Here is a 9,138-nt window from a genome sequence, read left to right on the forward strand (position 1 = left end):
CAGCCTACTCAGACCTATTGGCAACATGGTAGCCCACAAACCAAACAACACACTTTAAACAGTAGCTAATGAACCAGACAGCATGCAAAACAAACGTCATCTACAAAATCGAGAATCGATGTTTCGGGCATAAGCCCTTCTTCAGGCTTATGCCCGAAAGGTCGATTCTCCTGCTCCTTGGATGCTGCCTGACCTGCTGCGCTTTTCCAGCAACACATTTTCAGTTCTTTGCCCCTTAGCACAGGGCATAATTGCACTGATTATCCCATGGGATGTCTGACCAAACAGTGATTGTGGTTTACAGATGAGGTGATTTATTGGAGGTGACATTTCGATATTAAAAGGGACCTAAGGGGCAACTTTTTCATGCTGAGGGTGGTGTGTGATTAGAATGAATTGCCAGAAGAAGTGGTGGAGGTTGGTACAATTACAATATTTAAAAGGCATCTGGATGAGTAAATTAATAAGAAGGGTTTAGAGGGATATGGTCCAAGTGCTGGCAAGTGGGACTAGATGAATTTAGGATATTTGGTTGGCATGAACAAGTTGGATTGAAGGGTTTGTTGTCATGCTGTAAGTTCTATGTCTCTGTCTCGAGTACCATCTGGCAGCTTCTACTCTCCAATGACCAGGTCAGTAAATCTTTGTTTACCTTCTGTTGGAATTATTGAACTCCCAGTTTCATCATAGTCTCAATGGGCTGAGGGAAAACTGAGAAACTAACGCTAGAGGAAATGTGAGAATACTTGTTCTCAACACCAAGACTATTGAGTCAAGTATAGTGTCAAAGGAACCGAACAAAACAAACCAATAGATTGTGTAACATCGCCTTAGGATGCCAGGAATCAAAACATAAAATTCTGGAAACATTTAGCACATCAGGAGGCATCAGTGGATAGAGAAACAGAGTTTACATTTCAGATTGTAACTTTTCATTGATTCTGATAAAAGCTGCCAGTTAATGAGATCATGGCTGATCTGGTAACCCTCAACTCTACTTGCCTGCCTTTTCCCATAATGCCTGATTCCCTTATTGATTAAAGTCAATTTGTCTTGGCATTGAATTTTCTTAAAGCCCTCTGTGGTGTTGTATAGAAAGTACATCCATTTATCACCCTGAAAGGTATTCCTTGAATTTTCACGCTTCTCTCTTATTTCTGGGCTGTTCTCCCCTGACCTTTTCCCAGGGAAATAATCTCTCTTTACCTATCTTTACCTTAAATATTAATCAAGCTGATACAAATGTGCAATATATAACCTGGCCTCGTTGAAACTTTTTAAATCTCAGAATCATTCTGCTGATTCTGTATTGCACCTCCCCCATGCTGCAGTGCCGAATTGGGTACAGTGTCCCAGATCACGTTTGTGTGTGTGTGTATATGTGTGTGTGTATATATATATATATATATATACCTCAACCCAATAAAAACAGTCATTCGGGTAGGAATGACAGCATTGAGAAGACAAAGATCATTGAAAAATGCCTTGTTAAAAAGGATATATTGCTTTGTGAAATTAGAGTTGTGTGCTTATTAAAGTCTCTGGGTAAACGGTCCGGTGATAATACCGCTAGGCCATTGCCTCCCCCTAAATGAAAGATAATGCATTCATATCAAAACAGTGAGCATTTTGGCAGATATTTAAAACTTGTTTTTTAACTTTTGGACACCTTAAGTTCAAGGGGAGCTCATTGAGCTAACTGATTTTGTATAAATTTGATAATTAATTAATTGATGAAAGTATTTGGCTTTATTGCTTCATCTTCAGCTACCGGATCACAATCATAGTAATAATGCAACGTGGGTCTGCAGACCAGCTAGTTTAAAGTTGGTTGTAGGAAAGATATTGCAGTTTTTACTCAAAGCCATAATGGTAAAATATCCAGAACTGAGGATGTAATAAAGAACAGTCAGCATTGGTGTCAAACCTTATTGAATTGTTTGATGACATAACAGTATATGTAAAGGTATTGGGGAGGGTGTGTTTATGTCTGGACTTTTAAAAGATATGTTGATAGTAAACGAGAGTTACGACATGGATGCAGGGAAGAAGTAGCAGAATGGATAACAATAGGGTTAGAAACAGAAACTAAAGCTAAAAGTTAGTTGTTCAGACTGACAGAATGTGTTGTTCCACAGGGTATTAGTCCTGAAAGTAATTGTGCCTGGAGATCAGGGGTATAAAAATTATGTGGATGACAGGAAATTGGCGACTATGGCTAATACTGAGGAAGGTTGTGGTAAAATAGCAGAGTCCAGAAAGGTGAGCATAATGGGCAAGACAGTGGAAAATAATTTTAAGAGGTGGTGTATTCACATAGGAAGGAGAAGGAGGAAACTACTTAGATGTATGTTTAAAATTGAGGGGATTTGATGATGTGGGATGTAAAAACGTGGTGTCTGCACATGAGGAATAAAAATCAGATGACATCAATATAAGATGGTCACAATTAAGACCAATAAAGAATTCGGGAGAAATGTCTTCTCCAAAGAGCTTTCAGAATGTGGTGTTCAATGCCACATGTAGTTGAGAGAAATATTGTAAGAGCCGTTTAAGGGGGTGTTCATCAAGTCCATGAGAAGAAAATGAAAACCTGAAGGATGTACAGAGGGTTAGATGGAACGGAGTGAATGAGTCCCTTCTGAAGCTTGAAGACTGAATAGAGCAGCTGAGCCTAATAAACTTCATATATTCTTTCCAATTAAAAAAAGTAAGTTTGGGTAATTTGTATTATTATCTGTTTCAACCCCACCCACCTCCGAACATTAGGCATGTCTACAGAAGAGACAGCTGATGCTGGGCTTCAGTACCTGAGGACCGGATGATGGAGTAATGATAGAGTCATAGTCCCCAACAACACAGGGAAATGGGCAGCCAGGTTCACCACTAATTCAATGCCATGGGTTACAGTGATTGGTGACACCATCTATTATGGCATGGCTTTGGGAGAGGTCCACACTTCTGCCATTGAAGATATTTCCCTGGGAAGTCAGTACAGAGGATGAAGTGACATCCCAGGGTATTTGTTCCTAGTTTCTATTGGATCATCTGTGAGTGTTGTCATCTACCTAATATCACTGGAGTTATTAATAACATTCATGCTCACTTCTTTCAGTCCATTCTTTCAGTCTTACAGAGCAGGAAGATCGATGGTTTCATCCTTGATTGATGCTGAGAAATCTGATTATCGACAATGATCAACTTCAGTGATGTTTAATGAGTGACTATTGGAAATCCGTTGGGCTTCCCTCTTCCAATCACAAGGCAATGACTTCCCTGTGGCCTTGGGGTTTATGAATTTCAGTGAAGAAAGGATTTTGCTTTATTTCCTTCCATTATTGAATACTGCTCAATAACAGTGAGGTACCGGAAGGCAAGTGTGATCCATGGAACGTGAGTCAGGAACTTCAGCTTCTGAACAAAATAAAAGGAAACAGTGAATTAAACTACATTCTTAATCATCATATTTCCTCTAAAGGAAAGTTTGTGTGTTAAGTCCTAATATGAAGTTGAGGCTGTAATTTAACCTGTGATCATACAACAATCAAATTAGGGCGCAACGGAGACTTCAGTCATTCATTGAATTGGAGCTGGGAGTCCTGAGGGACCAAGGTTGCATTCATCCTTTAAACAATATCATCAAAACCGATTCCCTCTTACATTTTATGGGATTTGGTATGTGCAAATTGATGGGTATGTTTTGCATAGATAATAGTAATGACTGCAGTTCAAAAGGAATTAGTTAATGGTGAAGACTCTTGGGGATAACCTGAAGTAATGAGATGGTGCCACATGAAATGACATCATATGCTTTTGTGTTCCTATTTACTTTTACTCCTCAGATCAAAGTTTGTGTGTTGTTTTGTTAAGGCTGTTATACTCCATGTTAGAGCTGAGCCCAAATGACCCAAGTACTCCATCAGATTTCTAAAATAAACGGCATATTTTAGATAAGTGACATGTTTTGTGGGGCTTTATAGATTTGTTTTTCAAAAGATTCTTTAAAGATTTGAAGTTTTTACCACCAATACATTATTAATGCAGTTAAAATCAAAATTGTTCTGGTAAATTTGGAATGCTTTGCTTTAAATGTTATGTAGGCCCTTTAATAAAGTCATAGTTAGACAGTTCAGAAAAGGCCCTTTGTCCTATTGGGTCCTCACTGACATTAACTATCACCAAAGGCATGGTCATCCCAAATCCCTGTACTCGTCACATAGTCTTGAATGTTATGTTATTTCAAGTGCTCATTCAAATATTTTTAAAGGTTGTAAGATTTCCAACCTCTCCCAAAATACTGGCAGGGAGATTTCCTCGAGCTGCTCAGGAGGATTGAAACTAGTGCAGGGTGGGAAAGGGTGCAGAGGTGGGATGTGAGGGGGGGTGTAGGGGGAGGTAGTGAGAAAAGAGATCAGTCTGAGACTGGTACAGTTGAGGAAAGGAGCAAGTCAAATAGGGTAGGCAGGAACAAAGCAGAGAATGAGGTTTCAATGCAAGAGGCATAACAGGGAAGGCGGATGAACTCGGCGTGGTTGGGAAAAAGAGATTGGGATATCACAGCAATTATAGAGATGAGACTCAGGGATGGACACGACTGGCAGCTTCATATTCCAGTTTATAGATGCTATAGGAAGGATAGAAAGGGGCAAGAGAGGTGGGGGAGTGGCGTTTTTGATTAGGAATAACATTACTGCTGTACTTTGGGAGGATAATACTAGGAATGCACACAGGAAAGTTATTTAGGTAGAACTGAGAAATAAGAAAAGGATGATCACCTTATTGGGATTGTACGATAGAGCCCTTACACCCCCAATAGTCAGCAGGAAATTGAGAAACAAATTTGTAAGGAGATATCCATAATCTGTAAGAATAATAGGGTGGTTATGGTAGGGGATTTTAACTTTCCAAGCATTGACTGGGACTACCATACTGCTAAGGGCTTGGATGGAGAGGAATTTGTTAAGTGTGTGCAAGAAATCTTTCTGATTCAGTATGTAGATATACCTACTAGAGAAGGTGCAAAACTTGACCTTTTTGGGATAAGGCAGGGCAAGTGAATTCGGTATCAATGGGGGAGTGAACATCGTTTTGTTAGTTGTAAAATAATGATGTAAAAGGATAGACCAGATCTAAAAGTTAACATTCAAAATTGAAGGAAGGCATATTTTAATGGTATTAGTCAAGAACTTTCGAAAGTTGATTGTGGGTGGATACTCACAGGTAAAGGCATGGCTGAGCAATGTCAAACTTTCAAAATGAGATAATGGGAGTCTAATATACTGTATGTTCCTACTCGGTTGAAGGGCAAGGCTGGTAGGTGTAGGGAATGCTGATAACTAGAGTAATTATGTTTCTGGTCAAGAAAAAGAAGGAAGCAGATGTCAGGTATTAACAGCAGGGATTGAGTAAATCCCGAGAAAAATATAAGGAACAATCCGCTCCTTCCGAGTATTAGCCTAGTAAACCTGTTCTTCTTCCAACACATTAACATAAGTACGGTGACCGGTACTGTACACAGCACTCCACATGAGGCCTTACCCACATCCTGGGTAAGTGAAGCAGAGCCTTCACACTCTTACTTTCAATTCCTCTCACAATAAAATGTGACACGATTAGCCTTCCTGATTACTTGCTATACCTATAGATTACCTTTCTGTGATTTGTGTACGAAGACACCCAGATTCCTCTCCATCCCTGAACTCTTCAGCCAAAGAATTGCAGTAATATGTTGCCTTATTATTCTTTCTTCCAAAATGTACCATTTCACACTTTGCCACATTGTACTCCATTTGCCAGATGGTTTGTCTTCACAACTCATTTTACTACTCACCTTTATGTCATCAGCAAATTGATGCTTAACTGCCCTTTGCACAATTAAGGATGGACAATGATGGACATCAGAATGAAATGGCAATAGAGATAGATCGTGAGGGAGCATACTAAACTGGGAATGGGGAGAGACAGTGACAAGACATTGACCTAGGAATGGGGAGAGACAGTGACAAGACATTGCCCTGGGAATGGAGAAAGACAGTGACAAGACAGTGGCCTGGGAATGGGGAGAGACAGTGACAAGACATTGCCCTGGGAATGGGGAGGGACAGTGACAAGACATGACCTGGGAATGGAGAGAGACATTGACAAGATATTGCCCTGGGAATGGGGAGAGACAGTGACAAGACATTGCCCTGGGAATGGGGAGAGACAGTGACAAGACATTGCCCTGGGAATGGGGAGAGACAGTGACAAGACAGTGAACTGGGAATGGGGAGAGACAGTGACAAGACAGTGACCTGGGAATGGGGAGAGACAGTGACAAGACATTGCCCTGGGAATGGAGAGAGACAGTGACAAGACAGTGACCTGGGAATGGGGAGAGACAGTGACAAGACATTGCCCTGGGAATGGAGAGAGACAGTGACAAGACATTGTCCTGGGAATGGGGAGAGACAGTGACAAGACATTGCCCTGGGAATGGGGAGAGACAGTGACAAGACATTGACCTGGAAACGGAGAGAATCAGTGACAAGACATTGCCCTTGGAATGGAGAGAGACAGTGACAAGACATTGCCCTGGGAATGGAGAGAGACAGTGACAAGACATTGCCCTGGGAATGGAGAGAGACAGTGACAAGACAGTGAACTGGGATTAAAGACAGAGAGAGACAACACACTGAATTGGAAATAGAGACGTAATGATTAGATTACATTACTAACAGTGTGAAAACAGGCCCTCCAACCCTCCGAAGAGCAACCCACCCAGACCCATTCCTCTACATTTACCCCTTCACCTAACACTACGGGCAATTTAGCATGGCCAATTCACCCATTGTGGGAGGAAACCGGAGGACCCGGAGGAAACCCACGCAGACACAGGGACAGTTGCCTGAGGCGGGAATTGAACCCGAGTCTCTGGCGCTGTGAGGCAGCTGTGCTAACCACTGAGCTACCGTGGCACCCAAAAAAAAATTAAACACACCCGTTTCTGGCTGGGAATCGAACCCAGGCCACGACGGTGAAAGCTTTATTGCTGGAACAGCACAGCAGGTCAGGCAGCATCCAGGGAACAGGAGATTCGACGTTTCGGGCACAGGCCCTTCTTCAGGAATGAGCAGAGAGTGTTCAGCAGGAGAAGATAAAAGGTAGGGAGGAGGGACTTGGAGGAGGGGCGTTGGAAATGTGATAGGTGGAAAGAGGTCAAGGTGAGGGTGATAGGTCGGAGTAGGATGGAGGCGGAGAGGTCAAGAAGAAGACTGCAGGTCAGGAAGGCGGTGCCGGGCTGGAGGGATCCGGCTGAGACAAGGTGGGGGGAGGGGGGATGAAGAAACTGGTGAAGTCCAAGTTCATCCCCTGCGGTTGGAGGGTTCCCAGTCGGAAGATAAGACGCTCCTCCTCCGACCGTCGGGTTGTTGTGGTTTGGCGGTGGATGAGTCCAATGACCTGCATATCCTTGGTGGAGTGGGAGGGGGAGTTGAAATGCTGTGCTACAGGTTGGTTGGGTTGGTTCGTCCGGGTGGCCCAGAGGTGCTCTCTGAGTCGCTCCGCAAGTAGGCGGCCTGTCTCCCCAATATAGAGGAGGCCACACCGGCTGCAGCGGATGCAGTAGATGATGTGGGTGGAGGTGCAGGTGAATCTGTGGCGGATATGGAAGTTTCCTTTGGGGCCTTGGAGAGAAGTGAGGGGGGAGGTGTGGGCGCAAGTGTTGCACCTCCTGCGGTTGCAAGGGAAGGTGCCGGGAGTGGAGGTTGGGTCGGTGGGGGGTGTGGATCTGACAAGGGAGTCGCGGAGGGAGTGGTCTCTACGGAAAGCTTTCCGTAGAGACCACTCCCTCCGCGACTCCCTTGTCAGATCCACACCCCCCACCGACCCAACCTCCACTCCCGGCACCTTCCCTTGCAACCGCAGGAGGTGCAACACTTGCGCCCACACCTCCCCCCTCACTTCTCTCCAAGGCCCCAAAGGAAACTTCCATATCCGCCACAGATTCACCTGCACCTCCACCCACATCATCTACTGCATCCGTTGCAGCCGGTGTGGCCTCCTCTATATTGGGGAGACAGGCCGCCTACTTGCGGAGCGACTCAGAGAGCACCTCTGGGCCACCCGGACGAACCAACCCAACCAACCTGTAGCACAGCATTTCAACTCCCCCTCCCACTCCACCAAGGATATGCAGGTCATTGGACTCATCCACCGCCAAACCACAACAACCCGACGGTCGGAGGAGGAGCGTCTTATCTTCCGACTGGGAACCCTCCAACCGCAGGGGATGAACTTGGACTTCACCAGTTTCTTCATCCCCCCTCCCCCCACCTTGTCTCAGCCGGATCCCTCCAGCCCGGCACCGCCTTCCTGACCTGCAGTCTTCTTCTTGACCTCTCCGCCTCCATCCTACTCTGACCTATCACCCTCACCTTGACCTCTTTCCACCTATCACATTTCCAACGCCCCTCCTCCAAGTCCCTCCTCCCTACCTTTTATCTTCTCCTGCTGAACACTCTCTGCTCATTCCTGAAGAAGGGCCTGTGCCCGAAACGTCGAATCTCCTGTTCCCTGGATGCTGCCTGACCTGCTGTGCTGTTCCAGCAATAAAGTTTCAACTTTGATCTCCAGCATATGCAGACCTTACTTTCTCCACGACAGTGAAAGCACCGAATCCTAAGCACTAGACCACCAGGTAATGAGAGACAGTGATTTGGGATTAGAGAGAGACAGAGTGGCAACACAATAAACCTGAAAATGAGAGACAGAGAGACAACTCACTGAATTGGGAATGCAGAGAGAGATGGAGTAACAACACAGAACTGGCAATAGCAACAGAGATACAACACTCTGAACTGGGAAAAGAGGGAAACAGGGTAACAAGATACTGAATTGGGAATAGTGAGAGATAGATAGATAACATAGACAAAAGATGATAACACACTGAACTGGCAATAGAAGGAGATAAACTAACATCACAATGAACTGGGAATGGAGAGAGAAACAGAGAATGCATTGAACTGGGGGAGGTGAGAGACAAACTGAGAACACACAACTTGGAATCGAGAGAGACAGAGAGACAACATACTGAACTGGAACAGGAGTGACAGAACTGGCAATAGAGAGAGATAGAGAACACCCTGAACTGGGAATAGA

Source organism: Chiloscyllium plagiosum, unplaced genomic scaffold (assembly GCF_037043375.1).
Source record: "Chiloscyllium plagiosum isolate Xiang-an unplaced genomic scaffold, Cpla_swu_hap1 HiC_scaffold_18, whole genome shotgun sequence".
In the NCBI taxonomy this organism is placed as follows: domain Eukaryota; kingdom Metazoa; phylum Chordata; class Chondrichthyes; order Orectolobiformes; family Hemiscylliidae; genus Chiloscyllium; species Chiloscyllium plagiosum.